The sequence below is a fragment of the Anolis carolinensis genome, chromosome 5, assembly GCF_035594765.1.
Source record: "Anolis carolinensis isolate JA03-04 chromosome 5, rAnoCar3.1.pri, whole genome shotgun sequence".
NCBI classification, from domain to species: Eukaryota; Metazoa; Chordata; class Lepidosauria; order Squamata; family Dactyloidae; genus Anolis; species Anolis carolinensis.
Genome location: NC_085845.1, coordinates 36,788,784 through 36,815,066, shown reverse-complemented (window position 1 = coordinate 36,815,066; position 26,283 = coordinate 36,788,784). Strand labels below are relative to the sequence as shown.

Here is a 26,283-nt window from a genome sequence, read left to right as displayed (position 1 = left end):
AAGCTTCTCTCATGACCCTGCATGGAGCTGGAGCTGATAGAGGGAGCTCATCCGTGCTCTCCCCGGGCGGGATTCGAACCTGGCAGCCTTCAGGTCAGCAACCCAACCTTCAAGTCACAAGGCTTTTATCCCCTAGGCCACCGGAGGCTCCACATTGGACTAGATTAGATGGGTCTACACTGCAATATAATGCAGTTCAATTGCATTCTGAACTTGCATTATATGGCAGTGTAGAAGGGGACCATGGACACACACTTATGACTAGAATGGCCAAAAGAATCTCCAACCTAGTGGCCTAAATAATGGCAATAAAACTACCAATATTGCATCAGAACTATATGGACCTTAAGGAAGATTTTACTGTTTATTCTTGCAGTGAATATAAAATCTAATGCAAACGTACAGCTTTTCTGTTGTGATACTTGTTGAGATAAGTGAAAGGTTTTGTTTTAGTTTTTTGTACAAATTAGCTTCCAGAATTTTGTTTAAATCAATTTCACAATAGCTTTTGAAATTGTAATGTACATTTATTATTGTTTGTTTTTCTTGATAAGAACTTAAGGAGACATATGCATGATCTCCCGTAGAGATGGGAAGGACTGGAAGAACGCCCCAGAAAATTGGAGAGAAGATGGGGAAAAGGGGGAAAGGGGGGAAAAGGGAAAAAATGAAGAAAGCCCCCTGTTTTTTCTATATGTTTTCTGGATTTTTTCCAGGCCATCCCATCACCCCCCACCCACCCACCCAAGATAGACTTGCATCAAGGCACTAGGCAGATAAAGAAATGCTTGGTTTCAGCAAAATTACTTTGAGCTCCCAGTGCTGCAGTGGGTTAAACCCTTGTGCTGGCAGGACTGCTGACTTGAAGGTTGGGTCACTGACCAGTAGGTTGCCAGTTCGAATCCAACCTGGGGAGAGTGTGGATGAGCTCCCTCTATTATCTCCAGCTCCATGCGGGGGCATGAGAGAAACCTCTCACAAGGATGGCAAAAACCTCAACACATTTGGCCATCCCCTGGGCAATGTCCTTGCAGATGACCAATTCTTTCACACCAGAAGCAGCTTGCAGTTTCTCAAGTCACAAAGTTACTGTGTCATATCTCTTAGGTTGCAGACCTTGTCTAGATCACTGATAATATTGAGACACTCATGAGTGAGGAATAGTGTTGATGGCCTTTGTCTGCTAAACAGAGACACAATTCTTTGAACAGAAAGCCAGCCTGACTTTCCTTAGGAAGAAGTGCCATAATCAGGATAGAAAGAATATTTAGCAATATTAAAAATAGTAAAGAACTCCAGATGGGGAAAATTCTGGACTCCACAGTTTGAGACTTACTCCATTCAAAGTTAACATGTTTTTTCCCCCACAGAAATCATCATTTTCTGCACATAAATATTTTCTGCACAGAAGGTGTTGTTTCCTACACAGGAGATACAGTTATCAGTACAAAACAACTATGAGCAAAATTTGAACAGAATGAATTGAAACCAAGTAGAATGTGAAGAGCTCTGTCCTGAAAGTAGCACTCTTCAATATTTTATCAATGAGTTATATCATCAGATGGAGGAAATCCTTATCTAATTGTGAAGATCAAAAACTGGAATAGCTAACACATTAAAATATTTATTTTTATATATATATATTTATTTATTAGACTTGTATACCGCTACTCCCAGTTTGGCTCGGAGCGGTTAGCAATAGAATTCAAAAGGACCTTACTATACTAAAAAAAACAGGGCTGAAATTAATAAAATGAAATTCAATAGAGGCATTCTACATTTAGATCACAAAAGACAAATGCAGAGTATAGAATGGGGATGGGGGATAGGTGGTTTCAACATGTGAAAAATGCATTGAGATATTATGTTCATAGGTAGAACATAAGCCAGCAATGAACCTGCATTAACAGAAGCATAGTTTGCAAATGCGGTAATAGTCCTTCCATATTCTGCACTGCTCAGACCTCATCTGGAATATTGTCTTCATGTCTGGACTCCTTATTTTAAGGAGAATATAGATAAGCTGGAGGAAGTTCAGAGAAGGTCTAGAAGAATGACAAGATGTATGTAACTAAACAAATGAGGAGGGATTGATGGAGTACAAGCTAGGCTAAGTGGGGCAAGCTAAGGAGGAGGTAGGTACTCCTGTTTTTCTGTAGTATCTGTTGCCTGAGGCAGTGACTTCAGACAACGCCAGCCCATCATTAGTCAATATGTTCCTTGTCCTCAGAGAAAAAGAAATTAATCTCATCTAATTGATGCTTAGCTGAAAGAAAAATCTACAGCTTCTATATTCTTACTTGTGAGTAAATGTTTGGAAGATCTAAAGATGCCATAGTACTATTCAAGAGTAAATGATCTGAGATTGTTCAATATTGGAAATGGAATTACCTTTGTATGTCATTATGTCACCAAATTCAGCACAGGTCTTCTTGTATGCAAGAACTTCTTATTTGTGTCTTGCTCAATTCATGTTTCTCTTTGGCAAAACAACACAATGGTTTACTATGGCTGTGTTTCCATACTTGTGTTTCATTATGGAAATAAAATATATTGAGTTTAGGGCACACAACATACTCTTATGTGTTAGCACTTGCTTTATATGAAAGGAAAAACACATAATAAACCAAACAAGAAGACATTTCCTATGTTGTTTGATCAGGCTATATTAGAATTTGGGTACTGTTGTTTCTGAAGATATGGGTCTCAAGAGAATTGAGTTTTAGTTAATAGGAAAAGGCTATGCTGTAATTTCCAGTAAAACCCTAAACTTGAAAGTTCTCCATTTGTTGTCAGACATGCACAGGTGGTGACACATTTTGGCTGGTCTGCTGAGTTAGAATACTCACTTGATTTTACCTTAACAATCACCAGTGAAGTTCATGTTGAAAACATTGTTTCCATGTGCAAACATAAGTGTATTGTACTCCTAAAACAACCTTGTAATACATCCTCCTATTGTGAGTTGATTTTGATAAACTGTTGAATTCACATCACACATTATCACAAGTCATTTCTCCTGAATGTTTCCAATGCTTCCTAAATATGGTCAGAATTATAGTTTGATGTCTCCCCAAAAGCCTGTATCACATAAAGATAACCTGAGTAGAATTCTTATTCAAACAAACAAAACCACATTTTCTTTAAGCCATAGCCTTCTGTTCCCACACTTCTTGCACAAAAAGTCACATATATTACTACTAACTAATGTTGACACTAATATTACTACAGTAGAGTCTCATTTATCCAACATAAACGGGCTGGCAGAACGTTGGATAAGGGAATATGTTGGGATTAAGGAAAAGCCTATTAAACATCAAATTAGGTTATGATTTTACAAATTAAGCACCCAAACATCATATTATACAACAAATTTGACAGAAAAAGTAGTTCAATATGCAGTAATATTATTTTGTAATTACTGTATTTATGAATTTAGCACCAAAATATCACAATGTATTGAAAACATTGACTACAAAAATGTGTTGGATACTCCAGAATGTTGGATAAGTGAGGCTCTACTGTACTAATATAATCTATGGAAACATATTATAAAAGATAGCCAAAGCCAGATATTGCGGCTGTAATAATCAACATTGGTATCATTATCATTGCCACCATCATCATTCTGTTTTAGATGTTCATAATGGACCAATCTATTTACATATCTACTCATATGTAACAGTAAGAAGTACCACTATACAAAAATCCAGGTTGTACACGTCAATTTATAAGAAAGGCTGAATTACTTAGGAATTAGTCTGGAAAACAAGTTCTGAAACCATTCAAAATTATTTACATATAATTATAATGAAGAGGAGGATGTTTCATATACTTTACTAAAGCACTCCTTTTGCAGCCACTTTTTGAATGTTTTTGGATTGATCTGATTTTAATTTCATAAGTACAGAAAGGGTAGTGGTGAAAATCTGCTCACACTAAGCAAAATCAGGTAATTCAGGATACATTCAAGAATTCCGCTCAGGCCCCTTGACTCAACCAAAGTGGGGGTGAACAGCTTAGGAACTGTGAGGGAATTCTAATCCTGAAAGTTTCTCAATTTGAGGTTGGAATGCAGCTTCTCTAAGCAATTACCCTGGTTACGGCTCATGGTGAGTTATGCAGGGAACTCAGGTGTCTTGTCCAAGTCAGCTGAGGAGTGAGTCTGAGATTACCACTGCCTCAACTTTCACAACATCAAGTTCAAACCCCCACTTTTAGTTCATGAAGAAAGTTTAAATAGATAACAATTCAATAAAAGTTGCACATATTTATCCTGTTATTTCATTGGTGGGTGGGCAAAAAGTCCACTGTCAAAAATCTCTGAATCTCACTTATTGGGGAGAAAACTTTTCATTTTTAAAAATGTTTACATGCTGGAATGAGGAATGCATTTTTTTCATGCCACCAATGTACATGGAGAGGTGCAGTTTCTGGCCGCCCCGCTTTATATACCTTTAACAGAAAGGGGAAAAGTAGGCACGCCAAACAGCCAGCATCAACGAAGCAGACCAGAGATAAAGTTTCCCCTCTTTTGCAAAGTACAAGAAAATTCAACAACACTGCCACTTTTGATAGATTAGCCAACATATGCTTCTTATGCATCAGTCTACCACCTCAAGTGTTATTCTGCCATTGTAACTGCCACTAGAAAAATCTGCTCATCTTCATTCTCAGTTGTAATAGGAAACATTTTTGTGCTGAAACCACATATTATATCTTGTCTAAGATCTCATTTTTGCTAAACATATTTTTTCCAACCTCATCTCACATGACTTGTATTCTGAAAAGCCACATATAATATTTGTCCTTCTCCGAATACCATCTGTTGCTAACAATACTTCCTGAGATGTGATGCCAAAACCATAAGAGTACTTTTAACTAGGTGTGATTTGCTTAGTTGAGACATTGCTTTGTCACCATGTGACATGGTTACTGTGTTTCTCTGCTCATGTACCCAAAAACAAAATGGTTTTTCTTTTCTCATTTGTCAAGAATTTGCCCATCTTCTCATTACTGTGGATACTTTAGCTAATGCAAATATGATATTAGCTGATTTATCCTCCCTGTTAAACTAATTGGAAATCACCTTGCTGGGTGGACAAAAATGTAAAGTTATTTTAAAGGCTAAGGCAAAAAACCACAGAGAGGCTTTAATTTTCTTGTTCTAGACTATGTTAAATGACAAAATGATATTTTCCTTACATAAAGTCAAAAGGAGTTTTGAATTCTAATCCTTCAGGAAAAGGATTAGAAAAAAATTAATGTAGTCATTTCTTTATTTGGTGGTGATGATCATGCACCAAGGAGATCATTGGAAGGGCTGTTCTTTCACTTCTAGTCAATTTCCATTTATTATCAGAGGTTTTAAATGATGTGCTCTTTTTATTTCTCACTTTCTGTTAACAAATACCATATAATTATGAGGTTTCTCAGGCTCAGGTTTCCAAAATATTTTATAGATGTCTTGCCAGCAGCAAAGATGATTAAAGGTTTATATGTTTATACAGAACAGCTCTGCTGAAAATATGAAAGAGGACCTTGCTATACTTAAGTCTTTTCGGAAAAAATAATCATGTGTCACTGAATATGTGCTCAGCTTGAGAACATTTAGAAGCTAGAGTGCTGATGTTTTGAAAATTATATCAAGCATTTATGAAATCCAGGTCAAAGAACTATTTCTTCTACCTCTTCTGGTCAATGTATATTGTGAACCATTTGGAGGTCTGGTTGCATTGCACAAATATCTTAATTAGGTAGTACATTAATCAGTCTCAAAGTAGTGCTGTATGATTCATGAGCCAAAGTGTTTTGTTTCACTATGCTGAGAACTAGGTTCAGGGTATCATGAAAGCTATAAAAGGAAAGTCAAGCTGTCCATATTGTTGCTGCTGCTGTTGACACTTGAAAAAGGGGGAAAGGGAGCTATGTTTCTGTTCCATTGTTTAGATTGAGCTCCATACCCAAGAAACTGTTGGAGAATTTCTTTTTCCCTGGAGAAATGTGGTGAAAGGTCCTGCCAATTTTTCTGCCCACAAATAGGGTGGAGAAGTTCAAAAGGCCATCTGCACACAGGTGTGTGATGCAATAAAATGTGAGTATTAATAAAGTCTTTATTGACTGTTTCCAAATATTTAATTATGGATTTCTTCTTATGTAATGAACTTTTTTGTCCTTCCAGGGCCAAACAACCAATATTATATTTAATTGCATCATTTAAAAATAACAATGGTTATTCTCTACATTTTTACTGACTTCAGTGCTATCTTGAGGTAAAACAGCAAAACCTGAACCTTTTCTATGAACATTTGTCTTCAATGTAGAAGTTCAATCTTGCCTAAAATTTAGAATTAAGCGTATAGATAGACTTATGCATCCATTGCACATGCCTACAGTTGATCTTACCTAGTTATAATTGTGACACTTCCAGACCTACTTCATCATAAACCAGCAATTCAGAGACAAGGAGGTCCACTCAGTTGGCGAGCAGGGCATGAGTAAGTGATGCTTCCACCCATTTCCACCAGATGGCAAAGATGCAATGACCAGAAGCAGGACCCCTCTTACACTTTTTGTTGTAGCCTTGCTGATTGGAAGGTAGGAGATGGAACAGTCTGGGAGGAACTAGTTTTCTAAGGTGGCTAGCTACTAGGTATGTGCGATCCAGAAAAAAATGGTTCTAAACTCTGTTTGAAAGTAGGAGCCACTGGCGCTTCGTTTCTCAAGTCATTTCTGAATTTTGAAGGCAAAAAGTTCAAAACTTTCTGAAACTTCCGAATATTTGTATATATTCATTAATGACAGAAGCAGATGCACATGAAGGAAAACATTACTTTCAATGGGGAAACTTGAGGGGCTTTTCTCTGTGTCATTTTTGAGCTATCCTGATGAAACTTGCTACAGTGGTAGAACACATTTACCACTGTTAGCTCACTAAATTTCAGAGCGTTTGACTTCTCAGATTTTTGATGAATTTTCAAAATTTTTATACAAAAACATTATTTAATAATAACAAAAATCTGTTCCTGGTTTGAAATTGTTATTTCCTGTTTCATTGGGTTGTCTTTACTTTGAAAGTCATTGTTCTACTTCAGAAACTTTGTTTTTGTGGCTGAAACTTTATTAAATTGGTGGAGACTCAACAAACCATAATGTGCTATTTATAGGATGATGTCCCTTGCACAAAGACAAAGTTTTGGAAGTGTAATAAAGTTTTGCCATGTTTTTTTTTATGACAGAACCAATTAGGAAATGGCATTTATCACCCAGGAACAGAAATCATAGTACACCATCCAACCACTCCCGGAAGATAGTTCTTGGTTTGAAAGTGTTATTTCCTGTTTGTTTGGGTTTCCTGGGGCTGAGAGTATGTGACTTGCCCAAGATCCATGGCTGACTGGGGAATCAAGCCACAATCTTAGTCCAATTCTCAAATCTCCCTCTTTCTCTCTCTGCCTCCCTCCCCCCTCTCTCTAAACTTCTCATATCTTCCAAGAATTCACAGATGAAAACATCCAAGTTTGGTCAAGATGGTAATTTTTAAAGCTATTGGGGTGAAACTTGCTACAATTGCAGAACATATTTGCCACTCTTTGCCTATAAAGTTTCATAATGTTTCACCCATCCACTGATTTTTTGGGGAATCTTCAAAAAAAATTAAAGCAACATTTTTTTTTTTAAAAAAGGACTGCAAGAATGATGCCTTCACCTCCCCCCTCCCTCATCCATCAGCCCTGATTGGCTGAGAGGCATGCCAGCAATTTTGGCTTCACCTCTCAGCGAGGCTTGGTCACAGCTACATCCGAAGACATCCAAGACATAAGAAACGAAGACTCCTTTTGATTCAAATTCTTAATATTGGGAAGACAGTGAGCAGGTGGCTCAGAACTCGCTTCAAAAGTGCTTTAAATCAGAATTAGATCTGAATTTAAATGAACATACGAACAAATCATACAAGCTTAGTAGCTACATAACTAAAAACAAGTGTGGAATTTTGACTGTGCTTTGGATTCCCTTCTTCATGTTGGTAGGACATACTGCATGAGAATCATAGCAAGAACAGCAAACCCCTCAAATCTTTGATTAGCTCATGAAAAACAGCAGTGTCATAAAAACTGCAAATTGCATTGAGACCTGTAGTAGATGTTCTGCATATCTATCTATAACTGCTTAATTGAAAGGTAATAATTAAATGAAACCCTATCTTGAATGCTGCTAACTTTACATACACTGCCATATAATCCAGTTCAAAGCAGATAATCTGGATTTTATATGGCAGTATAGAAGGGGCCTGAGAGAGCTTTTGAGTTAGCATTCAGAGGAGTTAAGGGGTCTTATTCTTGTTAAATTATTTCATCTTCAAGTTTACTTTTTTTCTGACACACCCTGACTTTCTTGCATAAATTTATAGGAAAAACTTTTGTGAGAAGGCAGAGAAATGGGCCCCCCTCCCAGTCATTCCTAAGTGAGCACTGATTTAAAAGAAACTGGGAAGCAAGCCATCTATAACCTCTGATGACCTCATTGATCCCAGTGCTTACTAGTCCAAGGGTGATAACATGGAAAGGACTTCCTCTGCAAAGGCCACTTTTACTATTCACCCTAGGCTTCAAGCAAGGGCAGATGTAATCTATACAAAATTACAAGTAGTAATGGGAATGTGTATTGTCCTTCTTTTTGGTAACAAGAGTGTCTCCTCTGAAAATGTGGAATTGGCCTTGACTGGTGCCATGCAGCTCAGACTTCCCAACAATAAAAAGTGATGGCTCATTGTTAATTCTTTGAAGTGTGCTTAATTCTTCATTTTATGGCTGAAACCATCACAGTAACGTCTCACTCTATAGTAACAGCTCCTGGTTTAGTATTAATCTGAAAGCTGCAAAGATTGCTCAGGAATTGTTGCTGCTCAGGGGAAGTAGGCATTAAGTGTAAACATCTGAGTAAGATTTTAGCCGCCAACCTCCAAAGGCCTTTTAACATTTCCACTCATGGATGTCTAGCCAACCAATTAACTTCTCAGAGGACATTTTGGAATTATCATGAGTGAAGGTCAGTTTATTGCCAATGTTTTTACTGACAATGACATAATACTTTTTGAATGTAAAAAAAATTAAATACATTAAAATGCAGAATTATACTAAAACTGTTATTTGAAAACATAAAATGAAGAAAACTTTTCCAACTGAATCAGAACAAGGCTGTACAAAATTTTAGAATTTTGGAAGCCCTTGTCACAAAGAGACAACTATTTGACATCAGAAGAACATTCCTCTTTAAATGAAGAATTAATTTCCAGTGGTATTGTAAAATGTATCTCCAGTGAAACATTTCAGTCATTTGGCTGAAAAGTTGTTCTCATTCTGAAATACAGACAAATAAAATATTTATTTGTACAGTTTTATTTTCTTATTTTTGCACTGAGGTTTTAAAAATTTGACTGTAAGAAAAAAACCAAATTAACTGATCTCCCCATATTTATATTCACTACTAAGCTGGCCAAAATAACAACCAGATGATGTTCTCATTGTTGCAATATTCTTCAGGGAGTTTTCTATTGTGCCATTTTATTGACAAGATATTGGCAGAGATACTTTTCTGTTCCTATCAAGATTATTGTTTTCTTTTTAAAAGGAAATTACATTTAATGTGAAAATAATTATTAGTGTGTGCTGAAAAACAAACACTGTTGTTATACCCAATATGGTTGATGACAGGCTTAGTGAATGCAACTCATATCTATAAGCATGGAAACATACATGGTCCTTTCATTTATCTAAATTCCCACATCAAGTAAAATCTAATGCTGTGGATCACTGCAACTCAAAATGGATATCATCATTTCAAAACTTGAAGAAATGTAGCTGATGTGTTTATGAATGGGAAATCACAGTTTTTATCAATTTTGTTACAGGTATCATTTAACTTCATTTCTAAGAGGAGGTTAGGATGTAAAGGGAAGCAATTGACTATATGAATAAAACAGTCAAAGAAAACATTGCAAATGAAGGTATGGGTTTCATCTGTATATTATAATATGTTTCCTGCTAGAATCCTATATATTTGCTTACTTGATATTATGCATATTAACTGGGCTGAAATAGTGAAGTCTGCGTATGAATAGGATTTCACCAAAAACTGCTGTTCACAGATATTGATACCATTTTACGTTCATTGAAATTCTTCCACAGTATTAGTGATGCCCTTGTAGAAAATGGAATGACTGAATGCATTCATAATGCTGTTAAATTTACTTAGGATGCAAGTTAAGATACATCAGACTCCCATCAATTTGTATCTATTTTGATTTAGCATAGAGATTGATCTGTATTCTGAATTGCCTTGCTATTGAAGACTCATCTCCACTCATTGTTTTAAACATTTTCCTCTTGGAGGAAATATCTCTATTTGTTTGTCTGTTTATCTATCTACCTACCTATCATCTATTTCAAATAAAGATGTTAAACAAGTATCCAGAATATCTAATCAAAATTTGGGATCACTAGTGCTTGTAGAAAGAGGATTATGCAGAATTTCCTCTTTCTCTAGACTTCTCATATTATTGATTCTGGGTACATTCCATGATAATAATGGTGGAGGAGTGTCACCATCCACAAATGGCTTTGAATAAAACTTAAAACAATGGCATGGGGAAAAGGCTATGAGATGCAAAAATAAATGGGGAAAAGCAGACATTATTGTTAGGGTTTAGAAACATTAACACACACACACACACACACACACACACCCGCATGCACATAAGGAAAGAAGTGCTGATAAGCAAAATATAGAGCATATGAACATTTCATGTTTTTCATAGCCTAACATCTGCATTTAGTCAGCCCTTTAATACTATATCCAAAGAGAGCCACAAGATAACAATTGGATTAATAATTTGCATTCATATGACAAAAATCTTTAGCATACTTTCCATCATTAAAGAGGTTTACTATCCCCAGAATGCACAAAATATGAGAATTTGCATCCTTAGCACTTAGAAAAATTCTAATGAAATACATTCATCTTCAATTTTATTGCTCATATTAACAGAAGAGCCAAACATGAAAAATGTTACTCAGTCCCATCTGTTGTTTTGCACATTAGTTTGTCACATGGAGTATATCTATCAAATACTAACTTTGAAAGGAGGGATATACATGTGTTTAGCTGAAGAAGAACATTTACAGATAAATGATTTAATTTGACTATCACTAGAATAGTGCAAATATCGATTGTGTAAGTTGTTCTATCTCCAACATATTCACAAATCAGCAAAAGTGTTTAACATCCCAATCTTCTTTCCTTATATAATTTTCCAATCTGTGTGGAAAGAGTGGATTTTAGAAGTGTAAAGTGTAAACAACTCACTGTAGAAGTCAATAATGCCTGATAAGTTAAATATCAGGATATATAAGTTACACAGCATTTCTTTAAGTAATAACAGGATCAGTGTCTCAGACTTAACCACAGGTGTCATTGTAATTGGAGTGCAGGGACTAGTGCTGAGACTATAGGTTGTAGTAACCCTGTGTTCGTTTGATGAGGGATGGATGGTGGTTTGGAGAATTACTGCTGTGAGTAGCGAGGAAGTATAAACTGCAAAGCTTGTATAGTTTGTATATACTTTGTATACTGCTGCAACAAAAAAAAAGCTGCCCTGCTTATTTGGGAAAAAACCAAATCTCTCTTTGTTTTGTTGCTTGAGTAGAAGGCCACTACAACTGTGTTTTTGGAGACTTGGCTTCTTTACTGGAACTAATAGAGTCACATCCAAAAGAACAGGAGTTTTATGACCACATAGAACCCCTGACAGAACACAGTAGAAAAAGAGGAGAACTGCACTACAGATGGATAGACTCAAACAAGAACGCCATAGCCCCAGGTCTGAAAGACTTGAGTAGGGTTGTTGATGACAGTGAGATGGAGTTCTCCCATTTGTATGGTCACTAGAAGTCAAAGTCATTTTGACAGCTGTTAATACCTGTTTGATCTTCTATCTCCTTGGAAAATAAGAATATATATATTGTGTTGTCGAAGGCTTTTCTGGCCGGGATCACAGGGTTGTTGTATGTCTTTCGGGCTGTGTGGCCATGTTCCAGAAGCATTCTCTCCTGACGTTTCGCCCACATCTATGGCAGGCATCCTCAGAGGTTGTGAGGTATGGAGAAAACTAAGCAAAGAGGTTAATATATATCTGTGGAAAGTCTAGGGTGAGAGAGGTCAGTGTGAATGTGTAGTTAATCACTTAAATTAGCATTGAAAAGCTTATCTGCTGTCTTCTTCCTGCCTCTGGGGCATCCTTTGTTTAGAGTCGTTAACTGCCCTTGGTTGATTCATGTCTGGAAACCCTCTGTTTTCAGAGTATTGCTTTTTATTTACTGTTCTGATTTTTGAGTTTTGTAATACTGGTAGCCAGATTTTGTTCATTTTCATGGTTTCTTCCTTTCTGTTGAAGTTGTCCACATGCTTGTGGATTTCAATGGCTTCTCTGTGTAGTCTGACATGATAGTTGTTAGAATGGTCCAGCATTTTTGTGTTCTCAAATAGTATTCTGTGTCCAGGCTGGTTCATCAAATGCTCTGCTATGGCTGATTTCTCTGGTTGAATTAGTCTGCAGTGCCTTTCATGTTCTTTGACTCTTGTTTGGGCGCTGCGTTTGGTGGTCCCTATGTAGACTTGTCCACAGCTGCATGGTATCCGGTAGACTCCTGCAGAAGAGAGAGGATCCCTCTTGTCCTTCGCTGACCGTAGCATTTGTTGGATTTTCTTCGTGGGTTTGTAGATAGTTTGTAGGTTGTGCTTCTTCATCAGCTTCCCTATGCGGTCAGTAGTTCCCTTGATGTATGGTAAGTACACCTTTCCTCTGGGTGGATCTTTGTCTTGACTCTCATGGCTTGTTCTTGGCCTTGCAGCTCTTCTGATGTCTGTGGTGGAGTATCCATTGGCCTGTAGAGCCCAGTTTAGGTGGTTGAGTTCACCTTTGAGGAGGTGAGGTTCGCAGATTCTTTGTGCACGGTCTGTCAGGGCTTTGATTGTGCTCCTTTTTTGACTTGGGTGATGGTTGGAGTTTTTATGAAGGTATCTATCTGTGTGTGTAGGTTTTCTGTAAACTGTGTGGCCCAATTGTTGATTGGGTTTGCGGATGACCAGAACATCTAGAAATGGCAGTTTTCCTTCCTTTTCTTTTTCCATGGTGAATTGGATGTTTGGGTGGATGCTGTTAAGATGGTCCAGGAACTTGCTGAGTTCTTCCTCTCCATGGCTCCAAATCGTGAAGGTGTCATCTACGTATCTGAACCAAACAGTTGGCTTTTTTGGTGCTGTTTCTAGGGCCTGTTTTTCAAAGTATTCCATATAGAAATTTGCTACTACTGGGCTGAGAGGGCTCCCCATGGCCACTCCATCCTTCTGTTCATAGAATCCAGTGTCCCACTGAAAGTAGCTAGTGGTGAGGCAATGGTGAAACAGGGCTGTGATGTCTTCTGGGAAGTTTTGTTTGATTAGTGTGAGGGTGTCAGCTACTGGGACTTTGGTAAAAAGGGACACCACATCAAAGCTGATCAGGATGTCCTTGGTGCTTAGATTGAGGTTGCTGATCTTTTCTATAAAGTGTGTAGAGTCCTTGATATAATGTGCAGTGAGCCCAATGTGGGTTTGTAGCTGTGTAGCCAGAAATTTTGCCAGGTTGTAAGTCGGCGATCCAATGGCACTTACAATGGGTCTGAGTGGGATGGAGTCCTTGTGGATTTTGGGGAGTCCGTAAAGCCTGGGTGGGAGGGCTTCTGATTTGCACAGCTGTTGGCGTATGTCAAAGTTAATGGAGGAGTTCTTGATTAGAGTGTTCGTTTTTCTGGTGATTTTGTTAGTGGGGTCTTGTTTCAGTTTCTTGTAAATTGTGGGATCTAGAAGTTGTCTGATTTTTTCTTTGTATTGTTTTGTTTCCATGATTACTGTGGCATTCCCCTTGTCAGCTGGAAGAATGATGATTTCAGGATCTGAGTTGAGATCTTTGATGGCCTGTCTTTCTTTTCTCGTTATGTTGCTGGGGGGGAGTTTTGCATTTCTCAGGATCCTTGCTGTTTCAATTCTTACCTCCTCTGCTTCTTCCTCAGGGAGCTGGTAAATTGCTGATTCAACATTGGCAATGATGTTTTCTACTGGGATCCTGGTGGTGGTGACTGCAAAATTTCCTCCTTTTTCTAGAATGGATACTTGGTCTTCAGTGAGTTGTCTGTCTGTCAGGTTGATGATGGTCCGTGATTTATCCAGTTCTGGCTTTGGCTGTTGCTTACGGCATTTGTCAAATTTTTGTTTTTGTCTCTTGGTGTGGAGAACCATGTCTTTCTCCATTTTCTTGTAGGTAAGGCTGTCTATTTTATCCCAGTCCTGGGTATTCATCTTTTGGCTGATGTTGATGTGGAGGTGCAGCAGTTTTCTCCATACCTCACAACCTCTGAGGATGCCTGCCATAGATGTGGGCGAAACGTCAGGAGAGAATGCTTCTGGAACATGGCCACACAGCCCGAAAGACATACAACAACCCCACCAATATATATATTGCTTTTGGTTGTAGATTATAAATAATTATTACAGCTGATGAACATTTAGAACCTCCATTGATGCTGGTGCTCAACATATGTTCTTGTGTGTTAGTGCTATTAAAAACCACATAGCACCTGGTCATAAGGAAGATCTGGGATTGTTGAGGGGCCTATAATTTACTGATATCATGAATAATGTCACAAAGATGTACAGTTTGATGAAGAACATTTGTCTGGGGAAAGAATGAACCTTAAGTGATTCAATGACATCTATCACACATATCATACCAAATATTGGAAAGAAAGTAATGACATGACAAATATCAACATGCCTTTAAAATTTTCATCCAAAAAGCCTTTGAGATTTACAATGTATTTCACAATGGATGCCAAGAATATGGATCAAGGCTGAGTAACCATTAGGCTTGATCGATCCATGAAAAATTTGATTCTAAACTCGTTTCAATACTAGAGGGGGCAGTTTTTTCGTTTTTGTTGCTAATAACGAATTTGGCCCCCAAAATTTTTCGAAATTAATGAAAATTCGTTATTTTCTAAATTAATTCGTTAATGGCGGACGCGCATGCGCGGTGGCCCAAAAACAGCCCGAAGGGGGGGGACTTAGGGGGCTCTCCCGCCCTCATTTTTTGAGTGATCTTCTTCAAACTTGGTACAGTGGTAGAACACATTTAACACTGATAGCTCACCAAAATGTGGAACGTTTCCCTTATCCTCTGATTTTTGGCAAATTTTCATAGCTTTTATAATAAACCTTTTTTTAATAATTGCAGTAATCTGTTCCTGGTTTGAAAGTCTTATTTCCTGTTAAATTGGGTTGTCTTTACTGTGAAAGTCATTGTTCTACTTCAGAAACTTTGTTTTTGTGGCTGAAACTTTGTTAAATTGGTGTGTGTGTGATATATAGTCCCTGCTTGTGTGTGTGTGTGTGTGTGTGTGTGTGTGTGTAGGTAAAGGTAAAGGTATCCCTTGACGTTAAGTTCAGTCATGTCTGACTCTGGGGGTTGGTGCTCATCTCCATTTCTAAGCCCAAGAGCCAGTGTTGTCCATAGACACCTCCAAGGTCATGTGGCCGGCATGACTACATGGAGTGCCATTACCTTCCCAGAAACACCCAGAAAATGGGAATTCCAGACAGGAAACAATCAGGGCCAGCTAATACCTCCCAACAAAGGATTCCCCCAGGTAGGAAGCAGCCAGGCTTTGAAGCTGCAAGGCTATTCAATGCTAATCAAGGTGACCAATTGCAACATTCACACTTGCCTCCCACAGACAAGAGTTCTTTCTCCCACCCTGGACCTTCCACAGATATATAAACCCCACTGGCCTAGCTTCGCATAGACGTCAAAACCTCTATGTCTGCCACAGATGTGGGTGAAACGTCAGGAGAGAATGCTTCTGGCACATGGCCATAGAGCCCGGAATACATACCACAACAGTGTGATCCCGGCCATGAAAGCTTTCGACAACACAACCACAGTATCCATTCAAGTTCATGTAGCGTAGTATGGAATGGAGACCTGTATTGGGGGGAGGGAGGGTGCGAATCTGGGCCCCTGGGAGCAGCCGAGGACGGGCCTGGCCCACACCCCCTCGCATCCCGGGCCTCTTCCTTCCTCTTCCTTTTGTTATTTAAACTATATATTGTGAAATTATGGTGTGTTTTTTTTCATGCGTGTTCTGTGTTCAAGATAGGGAGACCAAAGAGGAAAAGCAAGGGAGGGACGGAGGCCCCAACACTTCCGGCTCCCATGCGAACTCCCCCTTGTGTGCCTTGGAGGGTGGAGCATGCGCACTGGCTCTCCCTTTCTCTATGGCTCTTTTCAGGTCGCTTGGGAACCCGAAGTGCCTCCTCCCTTTGCCTTTGTGTCCAAGAAGGAGAGAAGGACGTTGCAAGGTTTGCATTGAGGGTGTTTCTCTGGTGGGTTTGGCTTGGAAGGGGGCTCATTAAGGCCCAATTAATTAATGCACTGAGCTGAGGCGAGGCGGCGGCGGCGGCCATTTCCCCCCTCCGTCTTCCTCCTCCTCCTCGGCCTCCTTCCCCCTCGCCCCCTCCCATTGGCTGAGCCTCCCATTGGCTGAGGGGCAAAAGGAAAGGAGTTTGGGTGCTTTGCAAAAGCTTTTTTTTTCTTTTCGAAAAAAACGAAGAAATAAGAAAAAACGGCCTCTCGCGATTCGAAACTGCGATATCCAGACGTGTGGACAACCAAGGTTCGATATTGCTTCAAAACAATCGAAAAAAACGAATCAATAACGGTAAACGGGGAAAACGAATTATTTGAGCAAGCCTAGTAACCATACAGTAAGTAATTTTCCAAACATTTGCAAGTAAGTCATCTCATGAATCATTAAATGGAAGATTTTTGGCAGCCAGTTTTATTGGGGTGAGTACAGAACTAGATAATAATGGCTTTTTAGAACTTTTCCTAAACACTGAGTTGTTATGTGGGAAGCTTTCAATAATTGAATTAGGATGAGGAAAACTCTTGAGAAATTGCATAGCACAGTGGCTAAGAGAATGAGATAGAAATGCATCCTAAGCTAGCTAGGGCTTGACTATAGGTTTTCATTTCAGCTGTTTTCATTGTCTGTGGTGGCACAGGAGATTTTCAAGAACCAATTTAAGAGGCATTTGAAAAACAGTCTCTGATGCCCCCCCAATCCTTTTTCTTCATTTAAACTATCATTCCCTGCTGCCTCTATTAACAATGATAGAAGAGCTCTTCCCTAAAGTAGCGATCTGTCATTTATATTCCTTAAAATGTCATAGAGTTGATATTTTCAGACTTTCTGATGGAAAATTGGAGTTATCTATGAAGATCACAACACTATTTGTACTCTTCCAGAATGGTCTGCAATATCTATTAGATACAACTTGTGCCTGTGACAACAGTTCTAGAAGTTGGGTGGAAATATAGACAAAATGAAAATGTTACTACATGAAGTGCCCGCAATCAAACACACTATCTGTAGATTGGTAGGTCATCGTTTTGCAGCCATTATTCACTATTGGTGTATCTTGAAGGATTTTAAGATCTTTCAAGGTATTGGACTGGAATTTGAGGGATCTAGAGTCTCATCTCCACTGATCCATGAATGGATGACCTTGGCCTTTCTTTCATTGTGTATACCATGTATTTTAGTTCTGTATAGCTTAAGGACAGGAGGGTTGAAGCGCCAGCTAGTCCCAAATATATTTTTTGTTCTAATTTTCTATTGATTTTTATGTACAATTCTCATATTTTTAAGGAAAATTCCTCCCACTAATTGAGTGTAAGGTTGTTAATGTTTTGGGACCACAGAGTTTTAATTAGTGTTTGCATTCTCCAGAATGCTTTAATGTGGTCATATAAAGTGTAAGCATTTGGAAGACTCCCTGAAACATTTTGTGAATGTGTTAACAGATTTTGGCCCCAGTTATATAAAGGCATTTCAATCTTAGCCCAGGAAGCGACAATTGAGAGAAGATTGGACAGAGTCTTGATGTTTATTCTTATAAACTAAAAGCAAAAACAAAACCTTTCTTTCTTTCTTGGTAAGTAAATTGCTATTATTATTAGTCACAGCGTGCAAGGCCATTACACTAACGTATTTGACTTTTCCCCTCACAACATTACGTCACTGTTTTCTATTACTGGGTAGTGTCCAGTCAAATATCTCTTTTCCACTGCTCACTTATAAACTGGAAAAGAGAGAAGTGCCTTGGATTACTGATGTAGACCAGAACCAGAATTGAAAAAGAAGGAAAACAAAACTTGTATTTCTTCTTATGGTTTTCTTCTAACATCCAAGAAATGTACTTTTTGAGAGAAATAATCTCCTCAGACTCATATGAATAATAATCCTAATAACTGAGTTTGGTCAATTGCCTCGTGCCTGTTTTCCTACTTTTTCCTTACCCATTCACGTTTGAAAATAAGTAACAGCTGCCTTTTTTGATCCCTTCATTAACAACAGGGGATTGATTTCAGAATTTCTGTCTCTTTGTATATCATCCTTCTCAGAGACCAATTAGTGTATGAAAAACATTTGTTATAAATGGCCAGGTTCTGTAATCACTGAATTCTCTATGACTAAATGAAGTTGTTGGCGGGCTTTTTGTATACTTTTAAGAACTTAATTTAGTCATAAATAGCTTAGATAACACATCAGAAGGAAAGGCATAATTAGGCAAAAAGTATCACCGTACTATCCAACCAAGACACATGTGACCAAGCAACATTAGAGTACAGTGTTCCCTCACTACTTCACGGTTCACTTTTTTGCGGATTTGCTATTTTGCAGTTTTTCAATAAACTCCAAAAGAATATTATAAATCATAAAAATTACAATTTACAGCCTAAGGAAGGGAGGAAGGAGAAGCCGAAGGGAGAGAAAAGGAGCCCAAGTGGCAACGGGCGGAGAAGGAGGCAATTTAGCAACACACAATTGGTTGATAAAGACTTAAAATAGTGTATAATTACTAAAATAATGTATAAATATTAAAATAAATATAGTGTCCCTACTTTGCAGATTTTCATTTATTGCGGGTGGTCCTGGAACGTAACCCCAGCAGTAAGTGAGGGAACACTGTATGTTCAAGTTATTATTGCAGGGGCTGCAGGGATTTCCTTTGTCTGAGCCTACTGGAAAAAGCAAGATTCCATGCTCCTGTCCTGTCACCTGCTGAGTCAATTGAGTGTAAACATATAATAATCTATAACATAATTTAAAAGTATTTGAAACAAAATTTTGGGCTTTGAACCCAATTTGAAGTAATTGAAGGAAGCTGAGGACAAAGAAATAGTGGGAGGATGAGACAAAAACTAGGACATTTAAAAACAGCTGAAAACATCAATAATTAAGGATAAACAGGAACTCTTCTTGCCAAGTCAGGACACTTGAAAGAATGTGTTATTGTCCTTTCAAAATAGGAATGTAACAGTAAGAGGAAGCGCCACCTAGATACAACTGAGGACAAAGGTTTACTTTCTGATACATATCATTGCTTTATCTGCTGATGCCTTATTGATTAAAAGTAAGGGGCTGCGAACCTCACTTAAAATGCAGTGTGTGCAAAGATAGAAAACTTCTCCCCTTTTCATCACAATCAGAGCAAATGCCCAAGCCTATTATGGGTAAATGTATGTAATTAATTAATGAGAGAAAATATACATTGCTACATGATACAGCTAGAGAATATATAGTGCCAAGTAGTGACTAAAATATACAATCATACTAAATTGAATTAATTCATTACGTTTATGATACGTCTTGGGCATCTTTTTGCAAGTCATAAAACAAATATAAAGAGATAAGATTTAAGATTGATCCCAGAATGAGATGAATAAGATTAATTTTCATTCATCATAGATATGAAAGATATTGCACCACTGTGAACAGCTGAACCATGTCCCTGCTTAGTTCATGATCTTCACAGCAGTAGCTTGTTATGAGTCTTTATTTTTATACCAGATTCAGGTTGGACTATTCATCAAAAAGAAAAAAGCACAATATTACTCTTACTTTTTTATCTTTATGCTAGATTAATGTTGAACTGTCATTCAAAAAGAAAAAAAAAGTGGGCAATAATAGTCCTTCAGAAAGAGGACTGTGCTATGTAAATCAGAGAACATGACCTCTGGTTACAGAAAATTCAGAAATTGTGCCTTGCCCACAGCTACTAATTGAATTTCATAGTTGAGCTGAAATTAAAGCCCAGTTTTTCTATACTCAGAGGGCAGAATTTCTAGCTTGAAAACAGCAGACTCGCCAAGCAGTGGCTTTCACCATGAGAAATCCAAAGTTTTTGATTTCAGAGATATAGCCAGCAGGTAGGCTGGGTGAAGTGGTTGCTGTACCTGGCAGGTGGGTCAACTGATGCCTGGATTTAGATCCATGCATGGGCCAAACCTCAAGATATCTATCTAAGAAAGTTGTGACCTGCTTTGTCCCAACAAATTTGTTACTATTGCTACTGCTAAGTAAAAGTGGAATCATATATGTAGGAGTGTGTGTGTTGGGGGGGGGGGGGGGTAAGATGTGTTGATCTATCCCAGCACAAGGCTAGTATTATTTCAGCCTTGTTTTAGCACTAAACCTCTAAAGAAATGTTTAAAATCTTGAAATTGCAAGCCTGAAAATGGTGTTGGATTAGGACAATAGGGGAAGAAGAAATCTATGTTTACCAACAAAGACTTATTTTCTTTTCGGTCCTCTTACCCAATCTAGCCATACTTTAGAGTGCTTGGTGAGGGAAATGGAAAAAAGCAGTAAGAAGGAATGTGAAATAGTGTTGGATGAGTCCTAAAACATCATCTGAGGACCTTTCCTGACAGGGCCAAAATGCGGGACCTATCTTGATTTTACTAGAGGCATCCAAATGAAGCCACAGGTAAAACCAAATTAATCCAGAGAAAACTGTGATTTCCTAGTTTCTCCTGATTAATTGAACATCTGAAAAGATTGGAACCTTAAGATAGGGACCAGATCTTTCCAGGCGATGGCTTCCACAGTCCTGGGGGGGGGGGGGGTCAATCCACACAGCAATCACAGTTCTTGGACACCCACCCTTCCCCTTCCGCCCCCCCATTTTCTCCACAAAACTTATCTGAGGGGCTTGCCAGCAGTACAGGCCCCTTTGGAGAGCTCTCCTGATGCACGAAAAATACGCATCAAGAATTGTGTGTGGGGAGGGGAAATCCCCAACTCCTGGTGCACCATTTTTATGCATCAGGACAGCTCTCTGGAGGGGACTGCACTACAGCAGGCTCCTTAGGTAAGTTTCTTTGGGGGGGGTGTGTGCTGGGGGTGACTGGATTGCATTTGGGTCAGCCTTCGGAGGAACTAGAATTTAGCTATATCTTTGAGGGCCCTGAGTGGGGGTTAAGTTTCATCTTTATCTATTGGATTTTGCCACTCTAGTAGAGTTTAATTTAATTTTAAAACCTTCAGGACGACTAAAAGATTGATGCTATAACATAGTATTACAAGCCTTCACTCTTGTAATGCTATGAGATTCAACAAAATATTTTCACCCTAAAACAGCTAAGGATGATGGGTAAGTAAAATTTAATATGTACAAATGAACTGATAAAGAAGCCAGTGCAGGCAGTAATGCATTAGAAAAATCTACATCTTCCTTCCCTCTAGTCTGCACAGGCCAGTCTCTGAATAATAACAAAATATACTGGCAATGCAAAGACGAAAAGGTCAGTATGGTTTCTACTATGGTAAATCATAGTTTTCCAAATAATAGACATTTGTGTGTGTATGGGGGGGGGGGTCAGGGGAGAGCTTTCAAAAGAAGTCGAAAGAAAACAGGTCTGTTGTTTGCAATGTTTTAGCTTTCATTTGGGGGGTTTCTACTTTATATTTATTTTTGATTCAGAGGTAACAATTATAAACAGGAAACAACAATAAGACTTGCTTCTCCCAATATTGTTCATGATCTAATAAAGTCTATTAGCATATTTTTTGAAGCTGAGGATTCTCAGCCACCTTTTAAAACTCCTGATAATATTTTATTGGTTAAAGAAGGGCTTTTATAAACCAATCCTTTGAGATCAGTATTGTATGACTAAAGAAATTCTTAGCATTAAACACCTTTCCAATACCAAATCTCTAGAGGTCAGCTTTACATTTACAACGTCTTTTTAGCCTCCAAAATTATATTATGCAGAAAAAAAGGAGGGAATGTCCCATGCATGTAACCTTGTCTTTCTATTCTCAGTTAGAAAAAGGCAATAAAAGAATGAAATTAGAACCATCAGTATGGAACGTTTATTGATAAAAAGCACGAATGCACAAACTCCAAGTGCTTGTGTGCTCACAGCATCAAAATCCTTAAATAATTAAGTTTCTCCTTTGAACAGATCAAATTTTCAAGGCATCATGGGGATTGAGTTTTGATCTGAAGCCACTCTGCCTAAGGGAGAGACCGCCAAATGGCTGTGTATCTACTCCACCACAGACATCAGAAGAACTGCAAGAGCAAGAACAAGCCATGAGAGTAAAGACAAAGATCCACTCAGAAGAAAAGTGTTCTTACCATACATCAAGGGAACCACTGACCACATAGGGAAGCTGATGAAGAAACACAACATACAAACTATCTACAGACCCACTAAGAAAATGCTATTATTTGAGAACACAGAAATGCTGGATCACTCTAATCATCACCATGTCAGACTACAAGGAGAAGCCATTGAAATCCACAAGCATGAAAATGATCAAAATCTGGCTACCAATATTAAAAAAACCTCTCAAATCAGGACAGTAAATAAAGAACAACACCCATAAAACAGAGGAATTCCAGGCAAGAAACAATCAGGACACCTCCCAACAAAGGATTCCCCAGGCAGGAAGCAGCCAGGCTTTGAAGTTGCAACGACATTCAATGCTAATCAAGGTGACCAATTGCAACATTTACACTTGTCTCAAGCAGACAAAAGTTCTTTCTCCCACCCTGGACACTCCACAGATATATAAACCCCACTTGCCTGTTGCTTAGACCTCACAACCTCTGGGGATGGCTGCCATAGATGTGGGTAAAATGTCAGGAGAGAATGCCCCAGGAACATAGCCATACAGCCCAGAAAACTCACAGCAACCCAGTGATTCTTCAACAGCACATATCTAAGAGATGCTGCTGAGTAGCTGAGATTGGAGCCCAAACTTTATCCCAAACTTTATCATACATGACATTTAGAGATGGATTATAGGGGTGTGCAGAATTTCATTTGGCGATTTGGAATTTGGGAAAATTTGGGATTTTCAGCTGGATCACTGAAAACAGACCAGGCAGGACCTAGCTGAAGCCTTAACCAGAATGGATCAAGGGCAGTTGGATCTTTTGGCTAATGGGGGCCATGGGGCTGAGTGGCACTCTTCTTGAGGTAGAGGCTGTGACATGTGGGCATCCTTGCTAATCAGGCAGGAGTAGGTGCCTGGCAATGGTGTTGGCAGCTCCTCCTCTTTTTTTACTTTTTACAAGAATAGAAACATGTTTTATATGGAAGATTGAGGTATGGAGGACTGCAAAAGAAGACATGGACTTATTAATCTGAATAGAAGAGCTTTGATATATGATATAGCTCAGACCTTTGCAGTGTTCTTCCTTTGACGGTATACGTCAAGTTGCATAGGTATACACAGTTTAACACTCTGTTTCCAAAACGTTGGTGGCTTATTACCAGAAATGTATGTGTAAAGCAGTGAAAGAAAAAAAAAACCTTAGTAGGTTATCTCTTTCCACATCTAAGCATTACTTCTAACTTGTTCTCAGCTATGTGGCTGAGTGTTGACATATGGAGCCTGGCATGAGGGGTTTTGCCTTGTTTAGATGTAGTGATCAAATTGGTTTGCTGCTGCAACCTACCACAAAAATAACAAACCCTTCACAAGCCATACGCTGTAGATTATTAAATGGAAAGTTTCCAAATAGTATTATAAACCTAGTGGCATTCAGAATCTGTTCACTCAGCTATGGGAGAGTGGATGGGGAATATTTTGCATGTTTGTGTATTTAGGCAATTCAGAGATTATATTTTCGCCTTTTAGCATATTATTATATGGTGTGCAGTGTTTTTATTTTATTTGCTCTCTGCCATGTTTTCTTAGAACATATTTCTGTAGGAATTGAATACCCAAGTGAATGGATCATTTGAGGCATTTTAAGAACTCAAGAGACTTTCAGTTTATATTTCTATTCCCTCTGCTGCAATTCCCTGGGAGATGTGGGTGGGGGATATCAATACAGTTAAAAATGAGAGGTGGTGTTGATGTTTATTTACAAGATTTCCCACTATTTTATAGATATTTTCACCAGGCTTTCTAATTTAGAGCAAAACTATATGATTATAGCATTTTGATACTTTAACTGCTACGGTTCCATGAAATTCTGGGACTTGTAGTTGGAAGAGGTAGTTATTTGCCAAAAGGAATTAGTCTTGAAGTCCAGGGAGATGTACTATAAAATCCTAAGTTCTCCATTAACCTGCATGACCTAGGAATTAATGGAATTGAATCATGTTAAAATGATATGATACTGCTATAATTGTGCAGCATGGATACAGCCTGAAAGAATGACATTTTCTTTCCAGGCCTACTTACTGGAAGAGAGAGATTTAAATTATAATATACTGGCATTATTGCCCTAACCCTAATGCTGGTTCTAAACCATGTCTCCAAAAATTTCTTTGCACTTGGATCAGGTTGAAAGAAATACTCCCCATCCTTGATCTGGTAGAAGCAACCGAACTGGCATTACCAATAAAATACCAGTCTCATTGGGAGGTCTGGTGGTAACAGCAATGTTTTAACTGTTCTACCAAAAACAGATAATTGTGGGGTTTAAATTTGTTACACTGTTCATAGTTTAGAAGACAAATGAGTCTGCCAACAACTTTTTGGAACCTTAAAAACAGTTATGCCACTGATTTATAATACAGTAGAGTCTCACTTATCCAACATAAACGGGCCGGCAGAACGTTGGATAAGTGAATATGTTGGATAATTAGGAGGGATTAAGGAAAAGCCTATTAAACATAAAATTAGGTTATGATTTTACAAATTAAGCACCAAAACATCATGTTGTACAACAAATTTGACAGAAAAAGTAGTTCAATTCGCAGTTATGCTATGTAGTAATTACTGTATTTACGAATTTAGCACCAAAATATCACGATATATTGAAAACACTGACGACAAAAATGCGTTGGATAAGTGAGTGTTGGATAAGTGAGACTCTACTGTAATTGTGTTGAATCTATTTTCACCTTAAATGAGAAGAAGTTTAGTTGAAAGGTCCAACACATTTTTAACCTTTTGACTTGTAATGCTGGTTTTGTCATTAAATTTTAAAACAGTCATCTCCCCATTGTTTACTTTTGATAATGGTTTTTTTCTGTATTCTTTTCCTTGTAACCTTTCCTCATTTAATTTTTATCTTTGTTTGTATTGTACTAAGGCTTGCAAGAAGTCTGGAGTATCTGTTCTTCCCCTTCTATTGCCTCCTTCCTTCTGTCTTAAAATAATACCATGTTTTTAACATTTCTCTTGGCTCTTTAAACATCCATTAAAACTTTTGGAAAAGGGAGGCAGAGTTCAATCAATAAGCAGCATATCAATGTTGAATATATTAAAATGCGAAGCCAAAATCTCATTGGAAATGATTGAAAAATATCAAGTAAGTTAATGTAATAACTGCTGTCAATAAGTTACGGGAATTGTAGCTGGAAGGCTACCAGACAATGTAGTTAATACCTGTTTTAGCTAAGCCCATGTATAGGCAAAACAATGGAAAGAAAAGTCAGTCCATCAGCAGCTGCCAGATTCATTAATGATAAATGGAATTTAGTAAAGTGGGACAATTTATTTTTAATACACTTCGGGAATTTTCTTGAGGTTAATTGGAGAAAATGCTGAATATGCTCCAAAATATGTTTCTTTGTGCTTCATTTATTTTTATATAACAGAATGGAGGCATCGGGTTTAGGGCTGCTGAAACTCCTACACAGGACTCAGTCTTGTAATGTTTTTGTATGCATATATTTTTCTTCCAGTAATACTCCCAGTGCAATCCTCAGGCACTGCAAGACTTTTAAGAGTGAAGAAAAAAGTAGGCTCATAATTGTAGTCAGTACTGTTTCAGCAGACTTATGGAAGATGGATAACTGTGGAAGACTAGAACCATGAAATCAGTATTAGTCAGGAAATGGGAAAGATGGTGGTCTGTCTTATTAGAGGA

At 38.2% G+C, this 26,283-nt stretch overlaps 2 long non-coding RNA genes across 2 annotated transcripts in view; both read left to right on the top strand.

The window, feature by feature from the left end:
* LOC134299774 (uncharacterized) overlaps nucleotides 1-26,283 on the top strand; it is a 256,229-nt gene that overhangs the window by 86,689 nt on the left and 143,257 nt on the right. The window lies entirely within an intron of this gene.
* On the top strand, nucleotides 1,065-25,405 carry LOC134299773 (uncharacterized). The gene is made up of 2 exons (XR_010007026.1): nucleotides 1,065-10,006; nucleotides 22,409-25,405. It is a non-coding gene; the product is annotated as an uncharacterized LOC134299773 (long non-coding RNA).